Source organism: Sciurus carolinensis, chromosome 1, assembly GCF_902686445.1.
Source record: "Sciurus carolinensis chromosome 1, mSciCar1.2, whole genome shotgun sequence".
Lineage (NCBI taxonomy): Eukaryota > Metazoa > Chordata > Mammalia > Rodentia > Sciuridae > Sciurus > Sciurus carolinensis.
The window spans coordinates 86,410,435-86,422,927 of record NC_062213.1 but is presented as its reverse complement, the minus strand read 5'-3'; the positions used below and the strand labels follow the sequence as shown (position 1 = coordinate 86,422,927).

The window sequence follows — 12,493 nt, the reverse complement described above, 5'->3', positions numbered from 1 at the left end:
TTACTCTCCTGTGTTTTGTGTCACAATATGAGGTTTATATATATTAAATTTTTATACCCATAACATGGATTTTTTAAGAAAATATTATTTCCAATATCTGAGTTAGAAAAAGAGAGAACAAGAGCCAGAAAAATAAAAGGGGTCACGCCCTCATGCTGTTAAAGCCTGTGTTTTATTAAAAGCTTACTGCGATGGCCAGGTTCAGTGATGCATGCCTGTAATCCCAACAACTCAGGATCCTGAGGTAGGAGGATAGAAAGTTCGAGTCCAGCCTGAGCAACTTAGGGAGACCCTGTCTCAAAATGTAAAGGACTGGGGATTAGTTCAATGGTAGAGCAATTGCTTAGCATGTGAAAGGCTCTGGGTTCAATTCCCAGTACTGGAAAGAAAAAAAAGGGGGGCGGGGATTAATTAATTAATTCTCAAAAGAAGCAAGTAGAAATTCTGGAGCTAAAACAAGATGGAAAATTCACTAAGGTGTTATAACCACAGGTTTGAAAAAGAATGAGAAAGAATCAGCAAACTTGAATGTAAGATGATTAGAATCATGCAGTCAAGGGGACACAAAAAGAAAGGAATGACCCCAAAGTACCTGTGTACACCATCAGGAAAATCCACAAACACTAGACACTAGACAGAGAAGAGAGAGAAGGGACAGAAAAACTATATGAAACTGGGCATGGTGGTGCACACTTGTAATCCCAGCGACTCAGGAGGCCATGGCAATAGGATAGCAAGTTGAATCCAGCCTCAGCAATTTAGGGAAGCCCTAAGCAACTTAGTGACCCTGTCTCAAAATTTTAAAAAATAGAAAGATTTGTTTTTTTTCCAAAAAGAAGAGGAGGGTACACTTCCTAACACACTCTTTGAAGCCAATATTACCCTGATACCAAAGCCAGATAACAAAATAAAAAACTGGAAGAACACAGTAACTAAACAGACGTTTACAGGACATTCTATTCAATAAGAAGGAAAATTTTCAGACTAATATCTTTATAAATATAGAGACAGGAATTTTAAAACCTCTAGGAAAGGAAGGCCAACCACCTTTTGTACAGATTATACATATTGACCAAGTGGGATTTATCCTAGGAATGCAAGGGTAGTGCTGCCTGCAAAAATCAATCAAGTTATTGGGTACAGTGGAGCACATCTGTAATCCCAGCAACTCAGGCTGAGGCTGAGGAGGATCACACATTTGAGGCCAGCCTCAGCAACTTAGCAAGACCCTGTCTCAAAATAAAAAACAAAAAGGATGGAGATGTAACTCAGTGGTAGAGTATGCCTGGGTTCAATCCCCAGTACTAGAAAAAAAATTAATACAACACGTTCACAAAATGAAGGGGGAAAACCACACGAGTATTATCGCAATTGATAAAGAAAATAATTTGACAAAATCTAACACACTTTCTTGATTGAAAAAAGAAGCTCTCAACAAAATAGCAATAGAAGGGAACTTATTCATCAACACATATGAAAAAACCATAACTAGCCAGGTACAGGGTGATGCATCCTTATAATATCAGCAGTTTGGAAGGTTGAGGCAGGAAGATCACAAGTTCAAGACCAGCCTCAGCAACTTAGCTATACTCTGTCTCAAAAAAAAAAAAAATAAATAAATAAATAAATAAATAAAAATCTGAGGATGTAGGTCACTGACACAGACCCCTCTGGGTTTAATCCCCATTAACACACACACACACACACACACACACACACACACAAATGAATAAATAAAAGAAAAAAATCTATAACTAGCAACTAACATCATTACTCAATGGTGAAAAAGAAAAGTGGTTCCTCTAAGATCAGGAAAAAGACAAAAATGCCTACAGAAAGTACACTAGAAATTCAAGCCAAAACAATTAGGCAAGAAAAAGAAATGGCAAACAAATGGAAAGACAAAAGTAAAATTACATCTATTTCAGAGGAAATTATAGGAAAAATTATTAGAAATCTATTGAACTAAGTAAATTAAATCAGCAAAAAGGAATAGAAAAAAGTTCAACATACGAAATCATTTGTATTTCTGTACACTAGGCAATAAACCATTTGAAAGGGAAATTTAAAATAAATTTCACTTACAAAACCATCAAGAAAAATAAAATATTTAGGGACAAATTTATCCAAAGACATTCAAGATTTGTACACCAAAAAGTACAAAACAGGAGCTTGGGGAGTATAGTTCAGTGGTAGAGCACTTGCCTAGCATGCATGAAACCCTGGGTTCAATCCACAGCACTATTAAAAAAAAAAAAAAAGTTCAGGAAATATGACTGAAAGTAATAAAGAGGTTCTAATTAATTGAAAGGAAGTTCAGTGTTCAAGGTTTGGAAGGCTGAGTATTTTAAAAATGACAATACTGCCCAAAAAGTGATCTACAGAGCCAGTACAATCCTTCTCAAAATCCCAATGACCCTTCTTATAAAAGTAGAAAAGTTGATCCACAAATACTTGCATAATTATAATGGGCCTGAATATTGAAATAATCTTGAAAAATAATTGAAAAATTGGAGGACCCACACTTCCTGGTAAACGACATGAAGATAAACATACAGGTCAATGTGATAGAATTATAGAATTGAGGCTCAATAAATAAATCCATACTTCAATGGCTGATTGATATTCTAACAAGGAAAGAATAGTCTTTTTTGTCAAATGCAACTGGGTCAGCTAATATCCACTTGCAAAAGATTTAATTTGCACTCCTAAATCACACCACCTACAAAAATTTAATTCAAAATGGATCAAAGATATAAATGTAAGAGTTAAAACTTACATTTGAACTCAAGGGAAAAGAATTCTTCATGAACCTCAGTTTGGGAAAAGATTCTTAGATATGACACCAAAATCATAACCAGCAAAAGAAAAAAATAAGTTGGACATCATCAAAATTAAAACTTTTAGGCGCGCAAAGGACACCATTGAGCTGCTAAAAAGTGAAGCCACTGAATGGGAGAAAGTATTTACAAATCATATTTTATTGATAAAGGTCTAGTATGAAGAATATATTTTAAAAATACCCAGAACTCAACAACAAAAAGACAATTCAATTATAAGATAAAGGTTTTGACTAGACATTTCTCCAAAAAGGATATGTAAACAGCCAAAACTCACATCAAAAGGTGTTCAACACCAGTAGTCATTGGTGAAATGCAAAATCACAATGAAACAGAACTTTAGACTGTTAAAAATGGAAGAAAAAGAAAATGATTTTCTTGGATGTGGTCCATCTTGCCGGTAGGAATGTAAAATGGTATGTTTCTCCTTTGCTAGCAAAGCAATAAACCTTCTTTTTCCTTTTTCTCAAAACTGTGTTCTACTTTGTTGCATTGGCATCAGGGACAAGGACTGAGCTTTCAGCAATGAAATTTTTTTTAAACAAATAGATTATTTTATACAGGTCTTTTGGGTTGATAGACACATTGAACAGAAAATAGAGTTCCCAAATGCCCTTTCACCACATGCACACAAATTCCCATCAGCACCTTAAGTGGTAAATCGATGGGGTCATGTCATCACCCAAGTCTATAATTTTTGTCAGGAGTCACTCTTGCTGTTGCTAATTCTGTAGTTGTTTTCTTTCTTTCTTTCTTTCTTTCTTTCTTTCTTTCTTTCTTTCTTTCTTTCTTTCTTTCTTTCTTTCCTTTCTTTCTTTCTTTCTTTCTTTCTTTCTTTCTTTCTTTCCTTTCTTTCTTTCTTTCTTTCTTTCTTTCTTTTCTTTCTTTCTTTCTTTCTTTCTTTCTTTCTTTCTTTCTTTCTTTCTTTCTTTCTTTCTTTCTTTCTTTCTTTCTTTCTTTCTTTCTTTCTTTCTTTCTTTCTTTCTTTCTTTCTTTCTTTCTTTCTTTCTTTCTTTTTCTTTTTCTTTTTTTTTTTTTTTTTTGTACCAGGGATTGAACCCAGAAACAATTCACCACTCAATCATATCCCTAGACCTTTTTAGAGTTTTTTTGTGGAAGACAGGGTCTTGCTAAGTTGCTTAGGTCCTCACTAAATTTCTGAGGCTGGCTTTGAACTTGCAATCCTCCTGCTTCTCGAGATGCTGGGATTTCAGGAGTGTGCCACCATGCTCAGTCTCATTCTATGGGTTTTAATAAACACATGCTAACATGTAACATACCATTTCAGTATCATGCAGAATAGTTTCACTGCCCTAAAATCCTGTGTTCTGCCGGTTCATGTCTCCTTCCCTGATCCCTGGCAACCACTAATCCTTTTACTGTTTCCACAGTTTCACCTTTTCCAAAATGTCATATAGTGGGGTGGTACAGTATGTAGTTCCTCAAGATTGGCTTTTTTCACCTAGCAATAAACATTTAAGATTCCTCCATGTCTTTGCAGGAGATAACGGCTCTTTTCTTTTTTTAGTGCCGAATAGTATTCCTTTGTCTAGATGTATCATGGCTTATTTATCCACTTACCTACTGAAGTACATTTTGGTTGCTTCTAAGTTTGTGAATAAAATTGCCACAAATATTCATGCTTCTTTTTCCTTTCTTTTTTTTTTCATGGGCATAAGTTTTAATTTATTTGGGTACAAATCAAGGAGTATGGTTGCTGGTTCATGTGACAAGAATATTTGTAGTTTTGTGAAACTGTCTTGCAAAGTGTTTGCACCATTTTCCATTTCTGTCAGAAACGAACAGGCAGTACTGCTTCTCCACATCCTCATTAACACTGGATGCTTTGGATTTTGGTCATCCTAGAAGGTATGTAGCGGTATCTAATTATTGCATTCTTTAAAATATGTTCTATACTTTATTTGCTTTGTATATTTTGTTTTTATTTTTCTCCAGTGCTGGTGATCAAAATCAGAGACTCAAGTGTACTAGGTAAGTTGTCTGTCACTGAGCTATACTCCCAGCCTTCACTATAGTTTTAACTTACCATTTCCTTTTTTTAATTAATTAATTTATTTTTCCCTACCCCGCCACCCCATCCCTCCCCTCACTCCCCTCTGCATAATCCAGAATTCCTTCATTTTTCCCTATCCACCCCCCACTTTGGATCAGCATCCACTTATTAGAGAAAACATCTGGCCTTTGGTTTTTTGGAGATTTGCTTATTTCACTAGCATGATATGCTCTAGTTCTATCCACTTACTGGCAAATGCCATAATTTCTTTCTTCTTTAAGGCTGAGTAATATTCCAAATGTGTATATGTACCATATTTTCTTTATCTATTCATCTGTTGAAGGACACCTAGGTTGGTTAAATAGCTTATCTGCTGTGAGTTTAGCTGCTTTAGTAAGCATTGATGTGGCTGTGTCACTGTAGTATACTGACTTTAAGTCCTCTGGGTATAAACCAAAGAGTAGGATCACTGGGTCAAACAGTGGTTCCATTCCAAGTTTTCCAAAGAATCTCCATACTTCTTTCCATAGTGATTATATCAATCTGCAGTCCCACCAGCAATGTATGAGTGTACCTTTTTCCCCACATCCTCACCAACACTTATTGTTGCTTGTATTCTTGATAATTGTCATTCTGACTGGAGTGAGATGAAATCTTAGAGTAGTTTTTATTTGCATCTCTCTAATTGCAAGATATGATGAACATTTTTTCATATGTTTGTTGATTGATTGTATTTCTTCTGTGAAGTGTCTGTTCAATTCCTTAACCCATTTATTGATTTTTTTTTTGGTGTTAAGTTTTTTGAGTTCTGTACATATCCTGGAGATTAGTACTCTGAGGTATGTGTGATAAAAATTTTCTCCCAATCTGTAGGCTCTCTCTTCACATTATTGATTGTTTCCTTTGCCGAGAAGAAGCTTTTTAGTTTGAATCCATTCCATTTGTTGATTCTTGATTTTACTTCTTGTGTTTTAGGAGTCTTGTTAAGGAAGTCAGGTCCTAAGATGAAGATTTGGGCCTCTTTTTTCTTCTATTAGGCACAGGGTGTCTATTCTAGTGCCTAAGTCTTTGATCCACTTTGAGTTGATTTTTGTGCAGGGTGAAAGACAGAGGTTTAATTCCATTTTGTTACATATAGATTTCCAGTTTTCCCAGCACCATTTGTTGAATAGGCTATCTTTTCTCCAATGTATGTTTTTGGAGCCTTTGTCTAGTATGAGATAACCATATTTATGTGGGTTTTCCTCTGTGTCTTCTATTTTGTACCATTGGTCTTCATGTCTATTTTGGTGCCAGTACCATGCCATTTTTGTTACTATTGCTCTGTAGTATAGTTTAAGCTCTGGTATTGTGATGCCTCCTGCTTCACTTTTCTTGCTAAGGATTGCTTTGGCTTATTTTTCCAAATGATTTTCATGGTTGCTTTTTCTAGTTCTATGAAGAATGTCATTGAGATTTTAATAGGAATTGCATTAAATCTGTACAACACTTTTGGTGTTGCATATGATCATTTTGACAATATTAATTCTGCCTATCCAAGAACAGGATCCTTTCATCTTCTAAGGTCTTCTTCAACTTCTTTCTTTAGTTTTCATTGTAGAGGTCTTTTACCTCTTTTGCTAGATTGATTCCCAAGTATTTTGTTTTATTTTTTGAGGCAATTGTGTATGGGGTGGTTTTCCTAATTTCTCTTGCAGTGTATTCATCACTTATGTATAGGAACACATTTGATTTATGGGTGTTGATCTTATATCCTGCTATTTCGCTGAATTTACTTATGAGTTCTAGAAGTTTTCTGGTGGAATTTTTTTTGGATCTTCTAAATATAGAATCATGTTGTGGGCAAATAGTGATAGTTTGAGTTCTTCTTTTCCTATTTGTATCCCTTTAATTTCTTTCATATGTCTGATTGCTCTGGCTAGAGTTCAAGTACAATGTTGAATGGAAATGGTGAAAGAGGGCATCCCTGCTTGTTCCAGTTTTTAGGGAGAATGCTTTCAATTTTTCTCCATTTAGAATGATGTTGGTCTTGGGCTTAACATAGATAGTTTTTTCAATATTGAGGTATGTTCCTACTATCCCTAGTTTTTCTAGTGTTCTGAACATGAAGAGGTGCTGTATTTTTTTCTGCATCTATTGAGATAATCATAAGATTCTTGTCTTTAAGTCTATTGATGTGATATATTACATTTATTGATTTCCGTATGTTGAACCAAACTTGCATCCCAGGAATAAACCCCACTTGATCATTTTGTACTATCTTTTTAATGTTTTTGTTTGGATTTGCCAGAATTTTATTGAGAATTTTTGCATCTATGTTCATCAGGGATATTGGTTTAAAGTTTTCTTTCCTTGATGTGTCTTTGTCTGGTTTTGGTATCAGAGTGATACTAACCTCATAGAAAGGGCTTGGAAGGGTTCTCTCCTTTTCTAATTCATGGAATAATTTGAGGAGTATTGGTGTTATTCGTCTTTGAAGGTCTTATAGAATTTGAGAATTAGTCTGGTCCTGGGCTTTTCTTGTTTGGTAGACTTTTGATGGTGTCTTCTATTTCATCTCAGCAATAAATTTGGCAACCCAGATGGGACCCAAGATCAGCCCTCCTCCTGCATTCCAAGGAACCCCACTTCTATGCTGAGGATTCATGGTGCTGGCAAATATGTTGAGAACCAACTTCTGGAGAGTCAGGAGATGGGTGGATTTGCCTCAGGTTGAACCAGAAGAGCTATTCCTGTAAGTAAAGGGAAGGACTAGCAGTTGCCGAACCTCCTTTTGCTTCAGGGAACTCCCACCTTCTCTTCCTGAGCGGTACAGGTTGTTCCATTTTGGTCAACTTTGAAAAAAAAGGAACCTGAACTCAGGAAAGTCATGACAACTTTGGCCATTTGGTAAGTCCCCTGGTGTGCAGGCCGAGACTCTTAATTTCACACATCTGGATCCTCTTTGGGGGTATTTCTGGTCCCTCTTTTCTGGGGACATCTGTGGTGCCACTGCTGTAGGAGTCACAGTTAAGTGGGACTCAAGAACCAAGGGATATGTATTCCCTTTGTATCTGTTCTGTGTTCTCATTTGTTTGCTGGTCTTGGGCTTGGGAATTCCCTCTGGTTGTCCTGTTTGTATCTCTCACTGCCCCTTTTAAGACATGGCCAGTACTACACTGATGCTATAGGTAGTCTCTTGGGAAAGATCTTTATTTGTCAATTTAAAGGTTCCTGTCTGTCAGCCATGGTTTTGGGGCTCCTAGCTGGTTGTCTCTCTGTGTTTCTTTATTGTACAATCTCAGAATTGGAGTTTGTCTGTCAGAGGTAACGTAAGTTAAAGAGCGAGCCACCTATAGGTATAAGTCTAAGACAATGATTTACTGCAATGATATGACTTTTAAATAGCTTTCTGAATTATTGTACAATCTTACAGTTGGAGTCGGTCTGTCAAATGTAAAGTAAGTGAAAGAAGTTTGTATGCGTGGGTCTGTTTTAAAGGTTCCCATCCGTCAACTGTGGTTTCAGTAATCCTCTCTCATCTGTTTTTTTGTATCTGTTATTGGCACTTTAAGACATGGACCATGCTGCATTGATCTTACCAGTAGTCTCTTGAGCAGAGAGATCTTGGCTGAATGGGCCAACTCTAGGTATAAGCCTGTCTAAGGGAAAGACAGTTTACTGTAAAAATCTAGCCTTGAATAGTTTTTCTGGATTATTATACAATCTTGACATTGAAGTCGGTCACTCAGAGATAAAGTACATGAAAGATTTGTATGTATAGGCATTTATGCAATTGCTTGATAAGGGGTCTGAACCATCAGGAAGTAAGTTGAAGGTGTCAAAAGGCACTGTCTCTGGTGTGCAAGTTTAGCAGGACACCAGAAGAAAGGGTTAAAGATTTAACTCTTTTAAACTCAGTGTGGATAGTCCCAGCACTGTTTCTTGGCCTGGCCCCAGGCAGCCACTAGTCATCTGACTGGGTCAAGGTCACCAGCCCTAAACTGGGATGGGGGTGGGTGGGAATCCCAGAAAAACTACCTGGGTTGTAAAAAAATGGCCAAAGTGAACCTGGCTCTGCCCTGCCTTCCAGCCCATTTTGTCCCTGGGGGGTGGATGCTGCTGGCCACAAAGGATGTGGCAGTAGGTTCCAGCACTGTTAGTTTATGACTTGGGGATAGGAATAGTCTCCCCTTTTAAGATCTGACAGGACACCCCATTTGGCCAGGGGATATCTATCACTGGGGCAAAGAAGTTCTTGCTATAACAGTATCCCATCAAACTAAATGCCTGGGGAGGGCTGGGGAGATAGCTCAGTCAGTAGAGCGCTTGCCTTGCAAGCACAAAGTTCTGGGTTCGATCCCTAGCACCGCAAAAAAAAAAAAAAAAAAAAAAAACTAAATGCCTAGGGAGACTGGCAAAATAAATAAGTGTAGCCAGGAAAGAAAAAGACAGAAGCTAAGGCCAACCTGCATTTTGTAGGCAGCCTCAGCAAAGGGATCTTCAAGGAAGCCTAAAGAAAAGGATGGAAAGGGCTTCCATCCATATCAATTTGCCTACTACAACAAAACAAAACAAAAAACCCAAAGGGGCCTTTGAGTACAATTGACAGTGGGGATCTCACTTAAAGTTGATGGCATTGTGATAATGATAATGGAGATAGGTCAGGCTCAAAAATATCCTGTGTTCCAACCCTTTGAATGCAACCTGGGAGAAAAAAGATTAAGGCACAGTTTTTTATATGTTCATCCTTTCTTGGGATGAAATTTGTTGTGTAAATAAAATGCACAGATAGCATTCATAAGGACTGTTTCAAAATATAAATTTAAGAAAGCATCCAAAACTAGAAAAGATAGGAGAAGTTATAAGTATGGAAATATTTTTGTACAGAAAATTAGAAGGTAAAAGAAATGTTTTCAGATGAGAATGTATTTTGTCTGGTGAAACAATATTCTTGGGCTAAAGTCTAAGAAAAAAGAGGACAAAACTAAGGATGTAAAGTTGTGTCTAAGTCACAGAAGGTTTGCAGAAGGTTTTTGATTCATTCTGTTATTTTTTTTCTTCCCCCCACCCCTCCCATCCCTCTTATCCCTCTATGCACTCCCGCCTTCCTCCATTCTTGCCCCCCTCCCATCCCCCATTATGTGTCATCATCCGCTTATCAGCGAGATCATTCATGCTTTAGTTTTTTGAGATTGGCTTATCTCACTTAGCATGATATTCTCCAATTTCATCCAGTTGCCTCCAAATGCCATAATTTTATTATTCTTTATGGCTGAGTAATATTCCATTGTGTGTGTGTGTGTGTGTGTGTGTGTGTGTGTGTGTGTGTATTTATCACAGTTTCTTTATCCACTCATCCATTAAAGGGCTGTTCAGAAGATTGATTTTTTTTGAAAAGATTACTGTGATCTCAAACAGGGAATATAATATAATATAACTAAGTAAAGGTTCAAGATTATAAAAATCATTTTTCTTGGTTCACAGCTATTACACAAACAGAATGTTTTTGCTCAGTAATTTCATTTTGTATTTTCCTTGTAAACTTTATAACTGTTGCCTGTTAGTGTTTTGCAGAGGCACTGCTTAAAAAAAAATGGGTTAATTTGAGATAATAAGCCATCACCCACAGGACAGATAGTATATAATGCTGACTTCCAGTACTAATCCTAACCCCAATTAATGAAAGAAGTAGCTGTAAAATTATAGATATTGAAGTTATAACCTGTTACTCCCTCTTTAGGACTAGTGAAACTGCTTACTGGGTGTTTAAAACCAAAAACATGGGAGATCAAAGTCAAGGGAGTAAAGTGTTCAAGGAAAAAGCAGCCAACATTTTGGCCCTTGCCCCCTAAGTTCAGCCACAACCCAGAGAATGATGGGACCCCTCTCTGCATCCTGCAACTCTGGTGAGTCACTGGATCTGCTGATCAGGGAGATCAAGATGACCCTAGAAAATAGAAAGTCAACCAGTGCACGTTCTGCAAAAAGGATGGTCATTAGAGTTGGAAATGTCCCTGATGCTTCCAAGAGAAGCCACATATGGTCAATTAGATCCTGATCCATTATTGCAGGCGTCACCACTGGTAGGGGAAGGCTAAGGGAGCCAGGAGGCTCTGCACATGTCCCCAAGAGTGATCTCTGAGGAATCTCAGCAGACTCTTAAGAATAGATAGGAACAAGGTCAGTTTTGACCAACTTGGTCTTAAACACTTGGCAGGAGAGTATAGCCTGAGCACAGTCCTACAGGGACATTTAAAAGGAATAAAGATGGTTTACTTAAGTGAATCTTAAGATGTACAGTTGTAAAAAAAAAAAAAAAAAAAAAAAAAAAAAAAAGATGTACAGTTGTGTCAGCCCTACCAAAAGTAAGTCAAGTTAGAGGCTCTAACAGAAGTGTTCTTATGTGTAATGATCACAAAGAACTCTAGAGTCTCAGATTTGTCCTGGGTTAATTTGAGTCTGATCTCATAGATCTACAGATCTTCTAACCTCCTACATTGATAAACTTGATCTGTTTTTCACTGATAAGATTGAGTTATTGTCCTCATCATTTTCAGAGACTGGCTGAAATACTAATTGCTTTCGTACTAATTGTTTACAAAAAAGTAATGCTTTGCTGTCTTGTTGATTGTTGTCTTAGCATGATCCCTGCCCCATGTGTGCCTTGTCCAGTCACCTGCCTCTGCCACTGTGGACCTCTGGCCTGCTCGGATGCTGAACACCATTCACTGTCCAGGCCCCACCTGATAGAGAACAAGGACTTTGGGTTATTTCCCCCAACTTTGCCCCCTTTCAGCAGGAAAAAGTTTGGAGATGTCATCACCCCTTATTCCATAGAAATGGGATGTAGAAATTGACAGTGGGGAAATGTAACAGAGGTCCACTTTATGCTTTGAATATAGTCCTTGCTGCTCTGCCAAAAGGGAAAAAATTTAGAAGTTTCTCAGCCAGGCTTGTTGGTACACTGCTGTAATCCCAGTGGCTCGGGAGGCTGAGGCAGGAGGATCACAAGTTCAAAGCCAACCTCAGCAACTTAGCAAGCCACTATCTAAAAAGAAAAAAGAAAAGGACTGAGAATGTGGTTGAGTGGGTAAGTGCACCTCACTTCTGTCCCTGGTACAAAAAATAAATAAATAAATAAATAAAAATTGGAAGTTTCTCAAAACATTGAAGAGCCAAGCCTGGTGTCACACACCTGTAACCCCAGCTCCTTGGGCACTAGAGCAAGACCCACTCTCAAAAGAAAAAAATTAAACATGGAATTACCATATAACCCACAAATTCCTCTACTGGTTTGTTTTAATCAACTTTCGCATTGTTCTGATCAAAATAACTGACAAAAACAACTTAGAGGAGGGGCAAAGCTTATTCTGGTTCACATTTTCAGACATTTAGTCTATGGTCAACAGACATCATTGCTCCTGGGCCCAAGGTGAGGAGGAACATTATGGCAGAGGGACCCAGTAGTGGAAAGCTCTTCAGCTCACGGCACCCAAGAAGAAACGAGAAGGAAGCGGGAGGAGGCTGCTAGGTAGAGTGCTCTACCACTGAACTACACAGCCCTAGCCCTTAGCTGCTTTTTTTTTTTTTATATATAGATGTTTACCTTTAATTCTACTCCTTCTTATTTAAAATTTTTTGGATTCATTTTTATTGT

General features: G+C 37.5%; 1 long non-coding RNA gene across 1 annotated transcript; it reads left to right on the top strand.

The window, feature by feature from the left end:
* Window positions 1-7,478: 7,478 nt before the first annotated feature.
* LOC124978913 (uncharacterized) lies at window positions 7,479-11,694 on the top strand. The gene is made up of 3 exons (XR_007107579.1): window positions 7,479-7,588; window positions 10,577-10,742; window positions 11,477-11,694. It is a non-coding gene; the product is annotated as an uncharacterized LOC124978913 (long non-coding RNA).
* The last annotated feature ends 799 nt before the right edge of the window (window positions 11,695-12,493 follow it).